The 23,876-nt window shown below is 40.2% G+C and overlaps 1 protein-coding gene and 1 long non-coding RNA gene across 2 annotated transcripts in view; both read left to right on the forward strand.

Annotated features, from left to right (window-relative positions):
- Positions 1 to 23,876, forward strand: part of LOC139445167 (receptor-type tyrosine-protein phosphatase epsilon-like) — a 187,023-nt gene that overhangs the window by 19,370 nt on the left and 143,777 nt on the right. The gene's annotated exons all lie outside the window — the stretch shown is intronic.
- Positions 15,948 to 23,873, forward strand: LOC139444593 (uncharacterized). Its single transcript, XR_011651843.1, has 3 exons — positions 15,948 to 16,036; positions 22,329 to 22,563; positions 23,806 to 23,873. It is a non-coding gene; the product is annotated as an uncharacterized lncRNA (long non-coding RNA).

Here is a 23,876-nt window from a genome sequence, read left to right on the forward strand (position 1 = left end):
TCGAGTCTGGACGGGACAATCCAGTGATTAATATTTAGAACAACTGTGGAGATATGATGACACATGATCACCCAAGTCACCGATCCCTCCAGCCGGAATTAAAACCTCAGCGAGTTAATTACCGCATGCTTTTGCCAGCCGAAATATAACTGTACATATACGTAGATTTCGCCCCCTGTGAATTGCTGTATCTTGCCTATTGCCGATATATTGATACGTATTGATTTTAACTGCCGAGCTGAGAGCCACTAAGCTGTTGAGTGAATGGTTGTATTTATTGGCGTGTGATCTGCTCATATCGTGTAGGAGATACGGTGTAGTACTTACTCCAGTTGTCGAGCGCATGCTTTATGTGGAGGAACAGCCCAAAGTGATATAAGTCTTTAACGAATTTGGTGAATTCCATGAGCACGGGCATGTTTCTGTCAGTCGGATTGATTGCTGGATTCCGAACAACAACAACAACCAAATACGATAATTCGGTGCTGGTTTTCTTTTTTAAAGACATTAGAAATACTGGAAAAATATAATTTGACTACAGGGTTTCCAAAAGAAAATATATAAATTATGTAGTTCACTGGGTAAGTGATCTGTCGGTCCTGCCACAGCTACGTCTAACATCGAGTATCTCAGTGATCTGTCTGTACTGCTTCAGCTACGTCTAACATCGAGTATCTCATTGATCTGTTAGTACTGCCTCAGCTATGTCTAACATCGAGTATCTCATTGATCTGTCTGTACTGCTTCAGCTATGTCTAACATCGAGTACATCAGTGATCTGTCTTTACTGCTTCAGCTACGTCTAACATCGAGTATCTCAGTGATCTGTCTGTACTGCTTCAGCTACGTCTAACATCGAGTATCTCAGTGATCTGTCTGTACTGCCTCAGCTATGTCTAACATCGAGTATCTCAGAGATCTGTCTGTACTACTTCAGCTACGTCTAACATCGAGTACCTCAGTGATCTGTCTGTACTACTTCAGCTATGTCTAACATCGAGTATCTCAGAGATCTGTCTGTACTACTTCAGCTACGTCTAACATCGAGTATCCCAGTGATCTGTCTGTACTACTTCAGCTACGTCTAACATCGAGTATCTCATTGATCTGTCTGTACTGCTTCAGCTATGTCTAACATCGAGTACCTCAGTGATCTGTCTGTACTGCTTCAGCTACGTCTAACATCGAGTATCTCAGTGATCCAACTGTACTGCTTCAGCTACGTCTAACATCGAGTATCTCAGTGATCTGTCTGTACTGCCTCAGCTATGTCTAACATCGAGTATCTCAGTGATCCAACTGTACTGCTTCAGTTATGTCTAACATCGAGTATCTCATTGATCTGTCTGTACTGCTTCAGCTATGTCTAACATCGAGTATCTCAGAGATCTGTCTGTACTGCTTCAGCTACGTCTAACATCGAGTATCTCAGTGATCCAACTGTACTGCTTCAGCTACGTCTAACATCGAGTATCTCATTGATCTGTCTGTACTGCCTCAGCTATGTCTAACATCGAGTCACTCAGCGATCTGTCTGTACTACTTCAGCTATGTCTAACATCGAGTATCTCAGTGATCTGGTTGTACTGCTTCAGCTACGTCTAACATCGAGTCACACAGTTGTCTATCTGTACTGCTTCAGCTACGTCTAACATCGAGTATCCCAGAGATCCATCTGTACTGCCACAGCTATGTCTAACATCGAGTATCTCATTGATTTGTCTGTACTGCCTCAGCTATGTCTAACATCGAGTCAGTCGGTGATCTGTCTGTACTGCCTCAGCTATGTCTAACATCGCGTCACTTAGGCCGCTACATTGATTTCTTTTCACAAATCTATTGTTTATGTTTAATACTTTTTTACATACAAGTTAAAGCTTGGTGTTAAAGCGCATTTTGTAATATCAGATACGTACCACGGCTGTAACTGGTCGGCGGCTGCTGACGTCATGGAACACAAAGGCAAGTAGAGAAATAATAACCTGTTCTGTTAAGGAACATGTACCCCGTCCTGACCACTGCTGATCTCTTCTAGTTCAGTCGACGGCTCGGGGTACAAAGGCTCACCCACAGGGTGCTTCATACCATATACACCTCGGTGTCAGGTGACAACGAGTTTACCTTACCGGCGTTAATTCTTACAGGTCCGGTCAGGAATATATGTCCCCATTTTCACCGACCGTCTCCGTGGTTTTAAGGTCCGGGGTTCGATCCCCAGCCGCGTCATACCAAAAGACGTTAAAAGATGGTACTTGTTGTTACCCTGTCTGGCGCTCGGCATTAAGGGGCTAAAACAAGAACTGGTCGGCTCGGAGTCAGTATACTGTCTCTGAGTGGGGTATTCATGTTAAATTGCGGCATGGTATCTCAGTGGGCTAGCACTATAAATCGGCATCAGTCCGGACTAGTACAAGCAGCCACACACACACACATACACGTGCATGTACGTCGATATATAAGTGTAATGATCTTGGACGCGACGTTAAACCCCATTTCACCTCACCTCAGCATTTTCACCGAGTTTGGAAAGATGACGCAAACGAACCGAGTTACTTCTCCCAATGTATTTGGTTAAACATCGGTTCATTCAAATTCGACGATGCTTATTCGAGATATGCAAGTTACCTTCTATATGTTCCGATTGACTCCTCAGCGGCTACATGGAAAATAACTGATCGCTCATTTACCATTCAGAAAGCCAGTATTTTAAAGTCAGGTAGGATAATTAAATGAGGCAGCAATTATGTGGGTCTGTATCCCATGTCCCCTATTCTTTCACGTCGTCTTTCCTCGAGTATTATGATAATTAATGTTGCATGCCCCTGACAGTGTCGTGTTGTCAGCTTGTACTATGAGAAACAGTAGTAAGATCAATTCGATATCGGATAAAAGACTTAATTTTATAAGTTTTATGATTTATTCGAAACAACCCCTAAAACATAATTGTGTAAATTTTGACATCCGCAGAGAGATAACTAAAATACACCAATCACCAATGCTTACATTAATCTACAGAACGCGTGGAGGAACACAAACACACCCAAATATTTTTGATAGCACACACCCAACACCCCACCCTCCACCCACACCCCACACCCCCGCTGACACATCGGTGTGTTACCATTCATCCTATGTATCTTGGAATGAGAGTTTTATCTCACTTTTGGGACACTGGTGTGGACTAAAAATTAATAATTTCTAATTATGTATTTGTGAATGTTGTTTCAGGTCAGTATGACCAGTTCTACCAGTTCTCTGCTCACTTGCACAGAGAATAACCCACGAGCTTCCAGTAATAACGGATTTTAAGTCTCGTGTGTTTAATAGTATAATTTACACAAACTTATGACAAGATAGCGTGATAGTCTACTCTTTATGTCCATATATTACAGTCATTGTAGGGGCACAAGTGGCCCAGTCGTCTAAGGCTCCGCAAATAGCTGTGCAGAGTTGCGTCCCTTGGGCACATTAGAAACCTATGACTGTATAACTGGAATACTGTAAAAGCGGAGTTAAATCCAACTCACTCACTCGTTCACTCACTCACTCACTCACTCACTCACTCACTCACTCACTCACTCACAGTCATTGTCTTAATTCAGTCATGTTGTAAAACGCCTCAAAGTATAAGTCACTTTCCCAATTGCCTTCAAGTTTCACCCTGGTCATGGTTCTTGGTTTGTCACCCGTGCTCATGGGTTTTATAAAACTGATAAACGGTTCAAAATGTTATCACTTTGGCCTTGCAACCTCTTTTAAATGATCATGACAAGCAAGGCAGGATGATCGATTCCACCAGTACGTAAAACATGATAACGGATCGGGATTTAATACTCTTATTTGCTGCACTGGACAACGATGCATGTTAAAAGTAATGTTTTCTGTGACCTGTTTCAGATATTCGACTTGTCATCAGTTGCGTTGTGCTGGCTGTTGCTTTCTTGGTCTTCGTGTTCTTGGCTGTCACACTCGTCAGGTAAAATGCCTAGTGTATCTTCATATGACGTATCTGTCGTTGTATTATTCAGTGTATGTAGTTGTGGGTAAATATTATAAGTAGAATAAAAAGGGACATCCTATCGACAATATAACAGCCATTTTGCGACAGTAACAACTCAAATACAGAAAATGGAGGGAATTTTCGTCAGTGCTGATCCCTATGGAGATCCAGGTTAGAACTGATCCCAAAGAACCTATGTTTGTCGTGGTAAAAGGCGACTCAGGTGCTGAGGCTGGGTGATTTGGTGTTACCCTCACGACGTGACTCTTTGCCCACAATTTCAGTCATTGGATTGTCTGGTCCATACTTGATTATTTACATGCCACTGTCATATAGCTGGAACTATCGCTGAGAGAGGCGCTAAATAAGAATCAAAAACAGGAATTCAACCGTGTTATAGAATATCCTGTTCATATGCTACCATTGTGTTCCAGGATGTTGTTATATTTCACCGACGGCAAGACAGCAGTTGACGCCTGTATATCGGAGAAGGATGGAGATGAGGAGGATTATGAGACCATCATGGTCACAAACACAGACCAGTCTGCCGCTGCAATGACCAAGATGTGACCATCCAAGTTGGATGTATTCTCTGCAAACGATGATGTCCTTACCTTCTATCATCAGACATTACTTTACTTAACGTTTTCGAATAACTGCAAAAGGGAATGAGCTTTCTTTGCTATTGTCCGATGTCGTTTGCAATGTAATGACTTACATCAGCACAATAGTTACATTACATCCAATAGTCAACCTTACCAAATACACTATCTGGTGGATAAGGGGCGGTCAGGTAGCCTAGTGGTTAAAGCGTTCGCTCGTCACGCCGAAGACCCGGGTTCGATTACCGACATGGGTACAATGTGAGAAGCCCATTTCTGATGCCCCCCGCCATGATCTTGCTGGAATATTTGTACAAGCGGCATAAAACCATATTCACTCACTCACTATCTGGTGGTTAACTGGTACACATAGAGCTAAAGCCTACAGGTACAATTGTCGCGTTCTTTCAATAGGTGCTACAAAGTGAAGTGATTCAAAGAACTGATTGTAAACCCAGTGTCGTGTACTTGCTTCCTTGTGTGTTATTCCCTTTGCGTGTGACTAACGTGAGTGAGTGGGTTACACCTTTACGTTATTTTGCCCTTAATTAGAGAGCTGAAAACAGCGCATTCAGTTTCACTTTTTGGAATCATTACTCAATCGGTCATCAAACATATTTCATTTAAAAACATCTATCATTTGTGCCCGTCACTATTATGCGGACACAAAGATACCGAGGACTGTGAATTTTCCCCACTGGCCACACTGATTTCGAATGCCCTGGATGATCTGAAGCTTATTCCTTGCTACCGACATTGCGAGATGGGTTAAATTCCATCGGAGCTGGAAGGAGCTTGTCAAAGTTATCGAATTTGATTTTAATTTCTATATTTATGCTCAACGCACGATACAGAACAGCAGACCTTACTGTCATTATTATTACATAGACGTTGCCTGTGGCTTGAAGTGGATTGTTTAATTTTGGCAATCTGGTGTAAGGGTTTGAGAATTGGGGTAATTGAAACGCCCGTATAATATAACCGAATGTTTCCTTTGACCAGTGTGACACACGTATCCTCTATCTCTCCCGGGCTAGAATTTAGGTAAACCTGCACGAACCCCTGAACCCATTCCCTTTGTTGTCGAATCGTATTTTACCTGCCCTTGATTTTCATTAACATTTAACCGACCAATCAAACGTCGAGAAAAGGAAAAAGGAAAATGGGTAAGGGAGGTAACTCGTCTTGCCTAGCACACATGATTGTAATCAGTGGGACTGGCCGCTATGGTGTTGATATTGCTAACCAACATTATGTGCTGGTTTATAACTCGCATTGTGATTGGTAGATTGGATTAGTTTTGTAGCGTAGCCTATCCAATTGGCTAAAGGAAATTAAGGTGTGTGGGGGTGGGGGGGGGGTAATCTGAAATTGCGAGAACCACGGGATGGGTCCAGGGGTAGGGTAGGTTTACCGAGTGCTAGCCCTGGATATCTACGGGATGTGGCACATGTTGTTGCTATGGTGTTTGCATAAATAGTTTCTCTTCCTTTCTCAACTACGCAACAGAACAGATCAAAATGTAATGTTTTTAACGCCTTGTCAACTACAAGCAACTGAACGTTTGGAGTAGTGACTTCACAGTCAATATGGCTCTAATGTGACTGGGACCACACACATGCATAAAAATCTGCTTCCCAGCAGAGAGAAAGATGGAAACGCTATCATCATGTATGTTTTATTCCGTCGATTTAATCGTCGACACATCTTGAACACAGATTCTACTGACCTGTCTCGCCACTACCTTAATTTTGTACTCGTGTGTGATCGATTGAGGTATTTAAGGGATTTTGTCTTTTGTCATTATGGTTTATGTAATGTTTTAAACATAATTTTGGCTCCTGCCCACAATTACAAAAGATCCTGATTCCGCCTCTCGTGTTTTTGAAAATGTTTCCATAAATATAATTTCCTTGTTACAATAAACATGTACATACAATCAGTGTGTAGATTGCTGTACAAGTTGTATATATGTCAGTCTTGTTTCTAAATTCTTACACAGCGTATTTTGCTTACGTTCTGGTATTTCAATACAGATAACACTTTAGTGAGTTAGGTCTAACGCCAAGTATGAACACTATTTCACTTTGTCCACAGTTATAATGCCTTACACGTTACCACATTAGTGAAACAGAAGCAACAAAAATCATTCCATAGTCATAAGAATTCTCTACTGCGACCAGTGTCCATTGTACGATTCCGAATATGTCATAAGTATGTATCTATAAAGTAGTGGTGACACCAGGTGTTCTCAAAAAGGATGAGCGTATCTTGCCCGCCTTAAACAGATGCAAGAGTTCCCTCGAAAATCTCTGGAACATAACATCATGTTACACGTCAAAATAGGGACATCGTCACTGATGGGTCAAACTTAGAATGTCGTCAAATTTTTTAAACCTTTTTCTGTGGCCTTGAACGCTGTTACCCTGATCACACAACTCTTGAGTCGTATGACGTTCACCGGATTGGTGTTGACAAACCCAGAAACATATTCAGGGCGAACCGGGATTGCAACCCACTACCATTGGTTTCTGGCACGCAATTGTCACGACTTGGCCACATATTTTCTCAACAGCAAAATATACAGCAAATATACGTAGGTTAATATACGCACACCGATAATAAAGGAGTTATTACCTATATCCACAGACCATATATAATCAAACGTTTGTTGGTTGAAGTGGTGTCCGCCATATTGGTATTAATGATATTGGTATATGAAACCCACCCAGTGTTCCGCATAACTGCAGTAATAAGTTGTTTACTGACTTCCCAAACAAACCCTTGATACATCGATTGGGATAGTATTTAGTGTGATAAATATATTAAAAGATCAATTGACGGCATAGAACATAATTTAGTTTTGGACTCAGAACCAAATACCCAGTTTGTTGTTTAACGCTGCACTATCTCAGTGACGAAAGCCTGTAAATAATTACCATACCAGATAATGCAGTACGATAAGCATGTTTTTACCTGGGCAGAAAGGTTTGCTACAGTTAGTAAGAATTGGAAGTTTTGTATGTCATGCAGTAAACTAGTAAACTGAACATGCAGTACACTAGTAAACTGAACATGCGGTAAACTAGTAAACTGAACATGCAGTACCCTAGTAAACTGAACATGCGGTAAACTAGTAAACTGAACATGCAGTAAACTAGTAAACTGAACATGCAGTTAACTAGTAAACTGAACATGCAGTTAACTAGTAAACTGAACATGCAGTAAACTAGTAAACTGAACATGCAGTAAACTAGAAAACTGAACATGCTGTAAACTAGTAAACTGAACATGCGGTAAACTAGTAAACTGAACATGCAGTAAATTGAACATGCTGTAAACTAGTAAACTGAACATGCAGTAAACTAGTAAACTGAACATGCAGTAAACTGAACATTCGGTAAACTAGTAAACTGAACACGGAGTAAACTAGTAAACTGAACATGCAGTAAACTAGTAAACTGAACATGCGGTAAACTAGTAAACTGAACATGCAGTAAACTAGTAAACTGAACCTGCGGTAAACTGAACATGCAGTAAACTAGTAAACTGAACATGCAGTAAACTAGTAAACTGAACATGCGGTAAACTAGTACACTGAACATGCGAAAAACTAGTAAACTGAACATGCGAAAAACTAGTAAACTGAACATGCAGTAAACTAGTAAACTGAACATGCGGTAAACTAGTAAACTGAACATGCTGTAAACTAGTACACTGAACATGCAGTAAACTAGTAAACTGAACATGCGGTAAACTAGTAAACTGAACATGCGGTAAACTAGTAAACTGAACATGCGGTAAACTAGTAAACTGAACAGCCGATAAACTAGTAAACTGAACATGCGGTAAACTAGTAAACTGAACATGCGGTAAACTAGTAAACTGAACATGCAGTAAACTAGTAAACTGAAAATGAGGTAAACTAGTAAACTGAACATGCTGTAAACTAGTAAACTGAACATGCAGTAAACTAGTAAACTGAACATGCAGTAAACTAGTAAACTTAACATGCGAAAAACTAGTAAACTGAACATGCTGTAAACTAGTAAACTGAACATGCAGTAAACTAGTAAACTGAACCTGCGGTAAACTAGTAAACTGAACATGCAGTAAACTAGTAAACTGAACCTGCGGTAAACTAGTAAACTGAACATGCAGTACACTAGTAAACTGAACATGCGGTAAACTAGTAAACTGAACATGCTGTAAACTAGTAAACTGAACATGCAGTAAACTAGTAAACTGAACATGCAGTAAACTAGTAAACTGAACATGCAGTAAACTAGTAAACTGAACCTGCGGTAAACTAGTAAACTGAACATGCAGTAAACTAGTAAACTGAACCTGCGGTAAACTAGTAAACTGAACATGCAGTACACTAGTAAACTGAACATGCGGTAAACTAGTAAACTGAACATGCTGTAAACTAGTAAACTGAACATGCAGTAAACTAGTAAACTGAACATGCAGTAAACTAGTAAACTGAACATGCAGTAAACTAGTAAACTGAACAGCCGATAAACTAGTAATATGAACATGCAGTAAACTAGTAAACTGAACATGCTGTAAACTAGTAAACTGAACATGCAGTAAACTAGTAAACTGAACATGCGGTAAACTAGTACACTGAACATGCGGTAAACTAGTAAACTGAACAGGCGATAAACTAGTAAACTGAACATGCTGTAAACTAGTAAACTGAACATGCGGTAAACTAGTAAACTGAACATGCAGTACACTAGTAAACTGAACATGCGGTAAACTAGTACACTGAACATGCGGTAAACTAGTAAACTGAACATGCGGTAAACTAGTACTGTTTATGAATCACCATCAATTAGAGGTTATATTAGGTTGTTCGCGAAGAGGTAAACACCCCTCACATTGAGAGGCCAGCCAAGTGGTCACTAGAACAAACACGGGACGATACGATGCAAATGGAAATAGGTTATTGCGTAAGACATAATTTTGGTCGTTGATAGCTACTAGTATTTTTGGAAATGTCCTCCTCATGTCTACCACACAACTTTTGAAACATTTAAGGCCTTGAAGTGAAATCAAGGTTGGAGCTGCTGGAATATTGCTCGACATGAGGGGAAGGTGACTATTGGAAAGGTGAAGTCACCCCTCTTGTCATCTAGTCCTGTGGATAGGTTTTTGTCACTCTGAATCTTTATGTATAGATCTTTATGCATGGACAGATAAGACGGTTTCATTTTCTCAATCTCATTAAAATCAGATCTTAGTTCTCGCTATCGCTAAACAAAGATCTGAGGACATCCTATTAAGGGTCACGTAAGAACGACCTTTCATCCAACCAATCAGAGCGTCGCCTACCAGATCATGAAAGTGACTGTCAGAATGTGTTTTCTAATTATGCAACCACGAAATATTTAACACGGGGTATTCCGAACGACAGATACGGGTTTTATGATTATGTCCATGCAATCTAGGTCATCTATAAGCCATTTCAGAATGTTCTTCTTATCAGTTTTAATATTTTTAATCGAGAATACGTCAAAATATGTTTCGGAGCGTAGTCGCCAGTTTGAAACTAGTGTCGTAACGCTCGAGAAAGCTGCCTTCTGATTGGCTAATGTCGATTTCTTGTCTGTCATTTCATTGGTCGGTCAAAATTCGCGAAAGGTCGTTCTGACGTGACCCGTAATGGGATGTCCTTAGATCTTTGTTTAGCGGTAGCGAAAACTAAGATCTGAGATTTTATTGTTCTCTTCTATTTCTAGTTCAGATAGCTTAATCGTGATCAGTGGACGGGAATTGTCTATTTGACCAATATTGAACAAAGTCAGATCTTGACAGCCACAAGTAGTGGCTGTTACATCATGAGCCGCCAAGACCACGTTGTGCAACACGTTCCTGTAGCTGAACAACTGAAATTATTTTCCTGCAGGAAAATGAAACGATGGTGGTTCCTGAAATGTAAAATACTGTGGGACGTTTAGGGACACAGATTTTTGTCTGAGAATGTTATTTACATTTATAGCATCAATTCACTTGTTTGAAAATTTCAAGTATAGGAACATGTGACTTTTTTGTAGTTTAGTGCAGTCTGATTTCGCTAAACGTTTAAAATATGTTCAAGAACTATACTCTCTACTCGATACGGCCACCGGTACTCTCAAGTCACCACTAGCCGATATATTAACTCAAATCCAAAAGTGATTTGTAGCAAAGAGAAGGATGACCTTTGCGCTGACTTGCTGATGACTTGTGCTTTACGCTAGGACTTTACATAATTTAGATGTGGTCTGGCACCATTAAAAAGTGAAACTGTCAAATAGGTAAATTTACATAGTAAGGACAGAGTTTGTGTCAACTGTAACGATATGATCGTAGTGATCAAAGAATCAATCGATAATACGTTGATTTATCGCAAATGCACTACTCAGTGGATTTGTCAAACTTAAATGTTTATATTTGCAGTTTTACTCTAATATACAGCTTGAGAAAAAGGCACTGACGCCCTTTTCTGGGTGTGAAGTGTCCGTGCATGACTTATCCATGTTTCAAAAACTGTCTTCGAAAGGATTAAACGACAATACCTTGATTGATTTATCATAGTTGTCCTGTTCAGTAAATTTGTTGAACGAACGTGGCCATCATGCAAATAGTTGTCACGCGTGCAATTTGAGTAGACCAATCAAAAACTTGAAACTGCTAAAACAAACAATTTAAACACGACGACCAGTCATACTATACCGCATTAAGCGCTTAAAAACTCAAATTAGAATATCACAAAGACACCTTACATCGACCAAGTTTCTTTGTATGACTGCAGATGTATAAATATTGCTTTTATAATATTAGCGGAGTCATACCTTGAACAAGGGAAGTGTTTGCTATTATACTCATAACTTGCAATTAAGTTGTAATTAAGAAGCTTGCTTTTTTAATTCATTTCGTGTGCCACTGAACAGAATCATTTAAGCTCATTTAGACAATCGTGGTGAATTTCGTGGTGAAGTTGTGCGTATTTTGACTTATTCTGTGAGCGTAATTGCACGGAGATCTACAGATATGTAATCCTTAGCCTTAACGTGAAGCAACACAAGAACCTTCTTGACAAGATGATGAGGCAAACAGCACAACCCTTTAATGCTGCATTTGCTATTCAGGGATCAGTACATTATGTCGAAACCGATCCTTGGTCGTACTTAAGGGCTCCTGTAATCTGATAAAACCTCTCACTGCCTACTGTAAGTAAATTGTGAGGCTATTACTCCTTGAGTATATACATGTCTACATCCTCGCATTACCATAAACAAGCTGCCTTTAAGCGTTCATTGAAACATATCGAGGAGTGTTTGGGCCCCTATTTACGAACTGCCCATAACAACATAAAGCAGAAGGTGATATGTTCAACTGAATTAGGATCATGTTACATTTGAGTCACGGTGCGAATATTGTACACTGGTTAGACAGTGTGAGAGAAAGAGGAGGGGGGTGAGAGAAGTGGGACAAGTGGGGGGGTGGGTGGGGGGGGGGTTGGGGGAGGGGGAGATGGTTGGAGGCGTGGAAGCTGGACAGAGGGAAGGGTAGATAGGTAATTGAAGAGAGTACACGTTGTGACTGGGGAAAGTGGGGATGGAGGAATGGATGAGAAAGGAGGTAGAGAGAAAGAGAGAGTTCACGGGGAAAGCGAGTGAGACAGAGAAGAAAGGGTTGAATAGTAAAATAGTAACAGAGTGAATGAGAGAGAAAGAAATATGGGGAAGAGTGAGTCACGGGAAGGGAGGAAGAAAGTAAGGGATGACTTGCGGAGAAAATATGGGTTGAAGGAAGGCAAATAGAGTTTGGGATGGATGAGGAAAAGTGGAGAGAAAGATGTGAGATAGGCTAACAAAGGGTGAAGGGAGAGACGGAAGGTGTACCGGAAGCAACAAAAGGATAAAAATGGATGGAGAGAGAGGGAGGAGACACAAATTCTCACATACATAAAACGGAGACCCTGCCTTAATGATTTATCACGCAAACCAATTACCACAGTGTGTCCTGGAAACGTGCGTGTAGATTTAAGTTGGCGGTAACTTAAAAGTGTCTGTCACTGTTTACAACCCTATTTACCCCACTACCATTGTCTGGCAACGCTAACAACTGTCACACCCAGCAATTACAACACGGGGTGTTATGAAAGACTGACTCCACTCACCACACACTTGCAAGTGAGGAGTCACACCGTGGGACACTCATACCAATCATATGCCACATGTACAGTTTAAAAGCGAATGTCGCTCGACTATATTATGCTTCGGAACATGTTTCAGAAACATATCGGCAAATATGACCAAATATCTTGTTTTGGTATCTGAAACAGTAGGTGGAGGAGTTGTACTGGCAGAATGTACGAACTGAAGACTATCAGTGCAACTATGTAATATTAAGTATTTTGATGGTTTATAGCGTTTACAGTTAAGAGACTGATCTACTGACATAAGTATGTGTACTTGTAATCATAATTATCAGAATAAAATTTTATTAATTAATAATTATTGAAAATCCATGAAATATATAAGTGGCAAGGTTCAACGAGAGAGGTTTCTACAATAGCTGCTGTTGCCTCACACCTTATTAATATTGAAATGATAAAACACGCGTCCAACACAATTTATGATACAGAACTATCATATTATTGCAACATCACCATATATGCAAAGTACGAATTCATATAAATATCTATAGTTAATAACTATAGACATAAATGGTTTCATGATTCGCTAAAGTGTAATATTACCAAATATTTTGCAATATGATATCTTTTAAAAGCAGGCATCAAACACAAACAATGTTGTATATCATCTACCCAAAGCACGTATGAATATCAACGCGGTACTTGTATAACTATAAATACCACTGAAACACGATATAACGTATCTAAGTTGCCTTTATAGGGTCGTAATTAATATAACCGTGTCCACGGTCATTTCAGCTAATACACTCCAGCAAATGACTGACGGGGTCACTCGAGTTGCTTTCACACTGTTTATGGGAGCAAGATCTACATACACCTTCATGTAACCGGCAATACACATTTCATAAACCCTTTGACATTAAATCCTATTTCCAAGAAGAGACATGTTTGCCTACTCTTGAAAGACCCAGGACGTTGTGTGTTTATTATTACTTGGGAGTCAAGCGAATAGCGGTCGCTATTTAACTTCATTACTTAGGATGTAAGGACTTACTGAGAGATTAAACCATTGAATCTAGTTCTGTATAACAGTAGCACCACCGACAAGAAAGGAATGATGGATAGATATACATGGCATTGATTTGGGTTAATCCTATGCTTATTGCGTTGTGTGTGACTGTCGGCGGGGACGATAGGCACAGGGGCGTGTGGGTTCTCTTTATCCTGCAGTGTTAAAAACAGTTCTACCTCATTAAATTGGATCTTATTACTGACTCAGATATACAAAGTAACTGGGATGAGATCATTTGGTTGTTGGAACGTTGTCCATGTGTAAAATACTGTACTTGCCAGTCACATCTCTCAATCAGAAAAAGCATTAATTCAGCACTGATTTTGTTATACATCTATATATTTCATTATATTACATTATTAACACAACAGGTGTTCTGAAACAGCACAGACTTATTTTATAATGATTGTATGATACTTTTTTCTCATTTTTTAAGTGTTGGCCCCTCACGCGGAAAGCAGGGGTTTTATTCCCCACATTGTATATAGTGTGTGAAGCCAAGTTATGGTCTCCGTGCCGTGATATAATTGCTAGAATATTGCTCAAAGCGGACTCACTTACTCACTCATGGTGGCAATTGTATTGGATTATCATTACATGAAACATTTATCACAGTAATATATTCCCATCGCAGAATTTAAGTACAAAAACATTTAAAACAGTGTATCACAATCACAGTGAGTGTTTGAGTATGGTTTTACTACCTTCTTTTGCAATATTACAGTAATATCACGGTGGGAACACCAGAAATGTGCTTCACACAATGTGCTCATGTGAGGAATCGAACCCGGGTCTACAGCGTGACGAGCAAACGTTTAAACCACGAGGCTACGTTAACCTCTCAGTATTAGAATGGGAAACAGAACGATTGCATCACTAGCCAGAGTGTGTGCTTTTGCGTGAATATATAGAGACTAGATGACGAAGCTCATTGTTGTTAGCATCCCACTCAATACCCCAGCTATATGACGACGGCCTGTATATAATAGAGTCTGAAACAGACAAACCACTGACATACATAGCTCATATCAGTCACAGCCCTGACCCCTGAGATTCAGGTGGCCCAGTGGTGTAAACTGTCTCACTTTTGTGTTGCAGGTTCGATCCCGGATTCACCCTATAACTATCCTTGGTTTGTCGGCCCCAAAGCCGTACTCGTGGGTTTCACTGCCTGTTGTAAAAGGAGACTAAATGGATCGGGTGGTCAGGCTCGATGACTTGGTTGATTGCATGTCATCGTATCCCAATTGCGTTGATCTATGCTCTTGATGTCAATCACTGGTTTGCCTGTTCCAGATTCAATTATTTACAAATCGCCGTCATTGAGCCGGAATATTGCTGAGCGCTGCGTTAAACAACAAATACATGCAACGAAGTGTTACGGCCTGGGTTATAAGGTGCTTTCGTCCGTGACACGTGGTTTTGCAATACTCTACGCCTTGAACATCGCGATAACCCAACTCACTCACTATTCCGTTGTGGACACCTTTGAGTAAAACTGAAGATTTGTGTCCTTCAACGTTTCCTCTCACACAGATAAACATACTACTATGAAAGAGTTCTAAAAAGATCAACCAACCCAAGTCGAGCCAGCAGTGGCGACAGTCTGATCAATTGTGTTCAATCACTCTCGCAGCGGCGCTGAAAGCTACCCTGGAATTACCCGCCTTATACACCCGCCTCATTTACAGCGACGCCACAACAGCACATGGCATGGAAAGCTGTTAGCTTTCGGACGTACAGATTAAACTCACAGAGGGAGATCTTCTTTTCTAAGACCTTAAGTCTATAATACACAGAGCATCCTGTTCACGTAGACTAGGTAAATACCATCCACCCCTTTCAGTGTACCGCCAACATAGGAGATGTTTGTTGTAGCGCTTAAGTTAGCAGCAAACATTTCAGCTTCGTCGTTTGAAAAACTCATATTTTACTTTTGTGAATGCGCAAGATGTTATAACACGGAGCTAACAAGATACTTTGACAGTGGGTAACCTTTACTTTGATGTCTCCGAGGAGAGGCGTTCATAAGACAGCCCACGTGTAATGGATATGTATATATAGTACAGTGTGTCACCTAAGTTCGTGTGTTTCAGGATATATACCGCTGTGTTTTCTCAACATGGCAGCCCCCGAGGGTGGAGGGTCTGGGACGGTGATGTCGGTGTTGTTACTGTTGCTGTGCCAACTTACATACACATATGGTGCAGGTAGGTGTGACAATAGTTGATATTATTGTTGAATCGTGACTTGGGTTAATTATCGCAATAACAACCAAACAAGGTCATAGATTAGGCTGTCGACAGAGATATGATGTTTTATGAGCATATACCTTATTGAGAATCAGTAAAAATGTCACAATGTCTTACCTATAAACAACATATTTATACGAAAGTTCAGACTCTATGTGCGTGAGGGTTCAAGACACTTTCCATTTTAATCTTTAAGTTATATTTCGTACAGTGGTAATGTTATGTTAATAAACTACCGGGCTAACGAAAGTACACACCCATGTTTAAGGGTAGCTAAAAATGAAACAAACAAGAAAAAAAAATTCGACTGTGATGCATGTCATACCGGTATCAAAGTTGTGTTTTGGACCTAACGTTTGCAGTGTTTCGGCGTCTGTTTCCAACGTATTAACGCTGTGGTGGGGTTTGTAATTGTTTGGTCAAATCCAATTTTGAATTGTATACTTTCATTTTCCCGTATATGGACAATCTTCAATTTTAATATTTTAATATATTATAATTATTTATGTAATAAACTATATGTTTCATCATGCCGCGCTTCATGCAAACAATAATGACAGCCGTTTGATCCCAAGCATGCACGGTGGGAGACTCCGTTCCTCACACTAAACTCTGTACGAGTGTAAAGGTTACCAATTGCAACCTGATCCTAATGTTGCCTAACGTAGCTCAGACACTAGAGGAATATGTTAATCCCCCACAGTCCCTCCCCAACTCTACACCTTAGGTGATCACGTTTTGCAATGTTCAGTGCAGCGTTAACCGCTATCTTTTGCTTATCATTAAAGTACGGTAATGTGCATGCCACAGTTTTTGTCACTTCGTCTCATATCACAGTTGGTGGTCGCTTCAGACTAAATCTATTATAATTGGCCAGTGTTGCATGTTCAAGTTGTATACACGTACGTTAAACCCTGTGGGTGGGTGTTTGATGGATGTCCCCTCGGTAGTACTTAGGGAACCCGTGGGGCGTGCAAATAATATCGTTTTGGCTCTAATTTCTCATCCCATGTTCATGATTTTGTATGCAATGCTGAGATTACGTACCATGATATTCAGCGTGTCCGCTACAGTCAACACACAATTCCCGTACCATTGAAAATACATTAAGACCCTGAGTTTGAAGCAAGCGGAGTGACGATATCAGATCAGATTTTTTAATTTTAAAACCGAATTTAATATATTGCAGATTAAACAATTATATGTCATACGATTGAAACGTGTTTCAGTCGAATACTAACATTTCCAAATAGTGTTAGTATCGAACGTTGTTAACATCCAAGTATTGCTTAAATCGAATGTAGGAACAATTCTATATCTCAAAAATCCCATGTCACTTCAATGTGTGATTGCACCTATTCAGTACACGTTTGTACGGAAACACGTATGGTCATGTCATTTTCTTATTACAAACTCAATATACTTAGTTAAAAATATTATCGTTTTGGTTCTACTTTCTCACCTCATTTTCATGATTTTGTATGCAATGCGGAGATTACGTAACAAGATATTCAGCCTCCACCGCTAGTCAGCATACGATTCCCGTACCATTGAAAATACATTAGTGAGTGAGTATGGTTTTACGCCGCTTTTAGCAATATTCCAGCAATATCACGGCGGCGGACACCAGAAATGGGCTCCACACATTGTACCCATGTCGGGAATCGAACCCGAGTCTTCAACGCGACGAGCGAAAGCTTTAACCGCTAGGCTACCCGACCGCCCCCTGAAAATACATTAAGGTCAGAAGCTTGAAGCAAGCGGAGTGACGATATCAGATCAAAGTTGTTGACAGATGTTCTATTGGTACAATAAAATTACTTTAATTGGTTTTAATCGACATTTCGAGTTAACTGTTCTATTAATTAACCCTAAAAAGTTTAAAGGTTACGTTTTACATTTTATCAAACTTCATACATCGCTTCGGGCTTTCCTCCCACATTATTCTGACACCCTGTGATATGACTAGAATGCTGTTCTACGAAAGCCTATTGGGGTTAAAATTGAAATATGGAAAAGACTCGAAAAGAAATTCGTTATAACGGAAAAAAGATTCGTTATTACGAAAATAATTTCGTTATATCGGAAAAAAATCGTTATTACGAAAATAAATTCGTTTTAACGGGAAAAGATTCGTTATTACGGTAATAATTTCGTTATAACGAATCTTTTTGTCGAAATAACAAATCTTTTTCCGTATTCTGTAATAATGAAAATATTTCCGTTATAACGAAATTATTTCCGTAATAACGAAATTATTTCCGTAATAACGAATCTTTTTTGTCCGTTAAAACGAATCTATTAATAACAAATTTCCTTTCGTGTCTTTTCCTTATTTCAATTTTGACCCCAGTAGGCTTTCGCACTGTTCAAAGTGGCCCCCAACTTAACTCACTCACTGTAACATATTTTGATCTCCTTTTGCTGAAGTGGAATGTTTTTTGCGAGTTCTTGTGTGTTCGAACTTCTGAATAAAAATTTTGTTTGTGTGTAACGAAACGATGCTATTACACAGATATGACGAAGTAGCATCAAGTACATTAGTGAGATATTTTAATTTTTAACTAAACATATATAACCAAGAAATAGAATGTATTTTAAAACTACGAAAAATATGTGTGGTCGGCTTTGACCTTCACATACGTCCCCCGATGGCAGTGATATAGAAAGATGAAGTATTTATGACCGGGTAAGAGTCCGAATCCTTGAGATCAGTCAACTCAAACAGTTCAGTAACCTACACTATCACAAGTCTCTGTCCATGTGATCTATCGACGTTACCCTATAACCACCCTGTGCTGACTTTTACACCCGCTTTATCTCTATGAATTACAGCCTGATCCTCCAGCGTATCCATTTAGCTATACGTCTCCACCAAACAGGACAGGCATATGGCCTTGAACGTGAACTGACGTCGCTCAGCGTTGACGTTAAAGTAGTCTGTTCTGTGTTGCCTGCTGTTCCCCCAGCTTAAATGTCTATCAGTGTCTCCACTCACTTCAGTGTTGCCAGGTTGTGTCTGATACATCCTGTCCTAGCTACGTGCATAATCAGGAGGAAGGGTATGTAGGTAGTCACAATGGCCTAGGGTTTTCCACCCTTTCAGTGAGACTTTGTTCCGATGCGTGGTGGATAACAAAGACTTTGTGCGTGACGGCGTCATATCGGGGAGGTTTTTGTGCAGCTTTGGTATAATTAGACACCATAAACATTCCGTTAAAGGCGTGGAGACAAATTAAGTCTTTGTACTTGACGGTTGTTTGATATTAATTTCAATACTGTATGGGACCCAGGTCATGCTTCATATTTAATATATTTTCAGTGGCAACACTGCGTATTAGCATATAGTCCTTTTACATATTGCTGCGGAGCAATAAAACTAGAAAACTATTTTTGTTTGTTATATATAATAAACTGTTAACATGGAATACATAATAATGAGGTCTTTAGTTGATGCAGTTGCTATGGTTAGGCCCATTCAGTAGTTGGTCTGAGTTCCCATGTACTTTGATTACAGTAAATGTAATTGTAGGTAGTGTATGCCAAGATCGTATCCTCCATATTTGAAGTTTTTGTGAGAATAATTGTTCGCTAATAACTAGCGGTTAGGCCTGACATGAAACAGTTCATCGTCACTTTAAAAAATAAAATAAATCCGAAACAGTTTATCATGCCATGCCACGTATGAGGAAATATTGTTTGTCTCGAGTTTATTTCTGATCCTGTTATCTCGAAGCATAGTCTATATCAAAGCCGGGTTCTTGGTGAATAGTTTACATTGACCTCTTGGTCATATCGAAACCGAAATTTTGGTAGATGTATAGAAGGCATCGAATCTGGTTTATATCGATACCTATCATCTCGAAATATCGTTTATATCTAATCGTTCCACTTGAAAGCATTGCTTATTTCAAAAGCCGTTATCTCCAATTAATAAATATCATAGTATAAACAATTATATGTCATAAGACTGAATACCGGTTCGGTCATTTAGAAACTTGTTTCTATCGAATACTAACATTTCGAAATGTGTTAGTATCGAACGTTAGTCACCTCCAAGTATTGTTTAAATCGAAAGCGCTTTCTAACATCTCAAAGAACTGTTCATTTTTAAACAATTCTCTATCTAAAAAATCTCATGTCCCTTCAATGCCTAATTGCAGCTATTCAGAGCCCGTCTGTACGGAAACCCGTATGGCCATGCCATTTTCTTATTATAAATTCAAGATACTTAGTTAAAATACAAGAAACTAGTTTTTATGTTGAAAATTTACGTTACTACCGCGAAAATTCAAGTTATTATTGACAATTATCCTGAAAACTATCTAGTGTCATACTATCTAGATCATTCAAGTTATTAGGTTGAAAATCTTATACTACCTTGAAAATTCAGGTTATTAAATTAAAAATTCATGATAGTATGTTGAAAATTCAAGAGAAACTGAATCAACAAGGCTTCACTTTCAATTTCGAGCTGACACTGTTGCCAGTTTATAATTTAATTTTAATTTTCAGGATAATAACTCTCAGGCTAAAATATCTAATTTTGTGTCATAAATGGGTTTCCGTACGTTTGTCCGCTTCCTTGACTGATTTCAAGATGCATTCATTTAAAATGTTGAACAGTGTGACTGGTTAAATCACCCGACAATGGAAGTTTTTACAATACAACAGCACAATAGCACAGTAGGGTGCGAATGTGGGGCGATGTGGCGGATCATGCAGTGTAAGGTAATCTAGCCGAGAAGCCGAGGTACATGCATGTCTGTCCTGGATTAATCTCTCAGCGCAGATAGGGCCTGTGCTCACATGGCCTTGACGGGGCTATACGCTGGAGAATGCAGTGTATGCGTCACATTCATTTGTATCCTGGCTCTATTGCATTGTAAAGACTAGTTCATGATACTCCGCATCCTGCTGCATGCGTCGCTCCTGTAGGGGATTACTGGATGTCGTGGTTACATTACACGCTGTTACGTATGTCATATTGCACATGTGCCATGCCATACTTCGTACAGTACCATTAGTACTGCTATAACTACTGCTGGTACTACTGCTACTGGGATATGGGTGGTCCAGTCGTCTAAGAAGACTCTTTGTGCAGATCTGCGACCCTTGGTCTTGCAAGAACCTATGATCCTGGGTTCGAATCCAAGATTATGTTTCTAGATTTGTCACCACCATACCCGTGTTTCACTTACTACTACTGCTACTACTACTACTACTACTACTACTACTACTGCTACTACTACTACTACTAGTACAACTACTACTACAACTGCTACTACTACTACTACTACTACTACTACCACTACCACTATTACTACTACTACTAATAATACTGTGAAGATTCCGGATTAGAAATGGTCTTCAGCAACACATGCTTGTCGTAAGAAGCGACTAACGGGATCGAGTGGTCAGGCTCGCTGACTTGGTTGATGCATGTAATCGTAACCCAATTGCTCCATATGTCAGTTACTCGATTGTCTGGTCCAGATTCGATTCTTGACAGACCGCCGTTATATGGCTGGCATATTTCTGAGTGCGGCGTTAACAAACAAACAAACTTCTACTACTACTACTACTACTCACAGTGTGGAAAAATGGGTGAGAAACTAGCACAGGGCCCTCGAACCTGATGGTTATCATCAGTGCCAACTAAAATGAAGGTGAGGCAAACAGGCTCTGCGACCTGGTTGAGTGCACACTGGCGTAATTATAAGGCATGATCATTGCTCATGATTTCATTCACTGGCTGGCCTGATGAAGTCTTAATTACTTACAGGCCGCTACGATATATCTGGAATACTGACTGCGGCGTTCAACTACATTCACCCACTCCTACCACTATCACCGCTACTATTTAACATTCAGTGTTGTACACTTAAGGGACGGTTGGGTAGCCTAGTGGTTAAAGCGTTCGCTCGTCACGCCGAAGACCCGGGTTCGATTCCCGACTTGGGTACAATGTGTGAAGCCCATTTCTGGTGTCCCCCGCCGTGATATTGCTGGAATATTGCTAAAAGCGGTGTAAAACCATACTCACTCACTCACTCTACACTTAAGAAGGAAATGTAAACTTAATCACTTGAGCCCAATTACAATTTTGTAACCATGTGACTCGTGTGTGTCTTTGTTTGGTTTTGGCGGTGCAGATGTTTAAAGGCGAGAATTTGATAATTATTATCGTGGTTTCAGTTCACGTTTATGAAATATAACAGCTCAAAACAGCTTTCTTTTTCCAATTCAGGTGCTGCTCCAACATTTGACAATATAGCGACTGATGGCAGTACGCGCGTCAGTATGGCTGAAAACACCGGAACTGGAACTTCAGTATTCGGTATTCAGGCAACTGACCCGGAAGGAGACCCCATGACCTTTGCACTGACTACAGCACCTGTGCCCTTTACGCTGGTTAGTCAGCAGCTACAAGTGGACGGGACATTGGATTACGAAACCACAACGAATTACTTACTGACAGTGACGTACGTTTAGAAGTGTTTTACAAGCAATTGATGAAAACGAATATGTCTTTACATATTATACAACTAATATAGATGTTCTTTCAAGATTGTACAGTTGATACACTCTAGCTGAAAATACTTGTAGGTGTGGCCATCAGTGAACATCAGTTGTCATCTGCCGGATCATGCGTAATTACTCTGTAAAGACACGAAATATTTCATGGATAACAAAATCTATGTGGTTTATAACGGAGTTTCGGGCCTACTTCCTGTCCCTGTCCTGTCCGAAACGTCGACACAAACAATAAAGAAGTTGTTGACCACAAATGTCATGTCTTCATGTTCTTCGAACTTCAAAATGTCAATCAAAGACTTCATTACTTACGAGTGGGAATTATCGTTGTTCGCTATATCGACCACCTATATGTCAGGTCCGGAAGGACTGCGCTCTCGGGAGCGTTCCAGTTTACTCTATCATCAAATTCAGGAATACACTGAAATGTTGTTGCTACATGATGAGGGTTAACTTTGACCACTGGAGCCCCTTTTGTATAATGAGTGTGAGTGTGAGTGTGAGTGAGTTTGGTTTTACGCCACTTTTAGCAATAGTCTAGCAATATCACGACGGGGGACACCAGAAATGGGCTTCACGCATTGTACCCATGTCGGGATTCGAACCCGGGTCTTCGGCGTGCGTGACGAGCGAACGCTTTAACCACTAGGCTACCCGACCGCCCCCCTTTTGTATATTGAATGCGTAATGAGTGAGTATGGTTTTACACCGCTTTTACACCATAAATTGGTTTCACACATTGCACCCATGTGGGGAATGGAACCCGGGTCTTCAACGAACTTTGTAACCACTAGACTACCCCACAGCCCCTTTATATAATGAAGAGATGGGATAATCTAGTGGGGAAAACGTACAGTGTTCACGCCGATTTCTCCACGGGTGTAATGCGTGGAGCCCAAACGCCCCCCCCCCCCCCCAACCCCCCCGCCCGACCCCCACCCCATTGAATAATGCGGCGTAGTATCCTACTCCATCACTTCATCATTAATGGAGTAGACAAGCAGAATACTGAGCGACTTCAATTCAGCATGCTAGAACAGGCAATAGACCCTGGCCTTCCTCTGTCCGTGTTGTGGTACAAGTATATGATCTTGCTGACTGCATGATAGAACACCCTTAGCTCAGTTGTAGTGAATGTATATGTTTTACCCTTGGTAAGTCGCATCCATTTAAAGACTTCCGTGCTTCAGGGTAAGTGATGGTACAAGTACAACAACAGCATCCCTGAACGTTGACATTACCGACCTCAACGACAACCTTC

This window comes from Haliotis cracherodii, unplaced genomic scaffold (assembly GCF_022045235.1).
Source record: "Haliotis cracherodii isolate W230 unplaced genomic scaffold, xgHalCrac1.p SCAF_6, whole genome shotgun sequence".
Taxonomy (NCBI): domain Eukaryota; kingdom Metazoa; phylum Mollusca; class Gastropoda; order Lepetellida; family Haliotidae; genus Haliotis; species Haliotis cracherodii.